Here is a 698-nt window from a genome sequence, read left to right on the forward strand (position 1 = left end):
TATATATATATATAATAATAATAATAATAATAATAATAATAATATAAATTCAGGGAATAGAGCAGGTAAAATCCAGGCTACATATGTTTCCTAGCAAGGAAGACCTCAGAAGTAGTAATTACTCAACGAGTGGTACTCCTCTAGCTACCCATCAAGCCGAAGATACCTTAGTTAAATGAAGGTTATATTATCGTCAAGGGATCTCGAGTTAACTTGCAGGGGAATTGATAAAAGATTAGTAGAAAGCACGGAGTGAGAGAATAAAAGAGAAAAACAAATTTACAACCTTCTACGCCAATAAACTACTGTTGTTCTTGAAAGTTGTTTTTTATATACCTTCTACGAACTGCTCGAAGATTACTAGCTTCTTACACCTAGATCCTTGGAACTTATACTTACGTACATGTTATGATATATATATATAACATTTCTCCGTTTTATTCCGTCCTTGTTTTCGTATACAATTGCTGCTTTCTTCCAAGGAATCTAATGCTCTTAGCTTAGCTTTTCCTTGGGGCTGGCCAGATTGGAGCAAAATCGAGAATAACCAGCCGAAATTGCAAGGATAATCTGGAACTCGACTGAGGAAAGAAAACTCCAAATGACCCATCCTTGTTTTCTTTGTATCGTTTGTTTGAACGTTTTGCATTATTGCCCCATTTTTAAATTTTATACATACATACATATATATATATATA

General features: G+C 33.7%; 1 protein-coding gene across 1 annotated transcript in view; it reads left to right on the forward strand.

The window, feature by feature from the left end:
- Window positions 1-698, forward strand: part of LOC106882486 (CUGBP Elav-like family member 3) — a 650,826-nt gene that overhangs the window by 61,131 nt on the left and 588,997 nt on the right. The gene's annotated exons all lie outside the window — the stretch shown is intronic.

Source organism: Octopus bimaculoides, chromosome 8 (genome assembly GCF_001194135.2).
Source record: "Octopus bimaculoides isolate UCB-OBI-ISO-001 chromosome 8, ASM119413v2, whole genome shotgun sequence".
Taxonomy (NCBI): domain Eukaryota; kingdom Metazoa; phylum Mollusca; class Cephalopoda; order Octopoda; family Octopodidae; genus Octopus; species Octopus bimaculoides.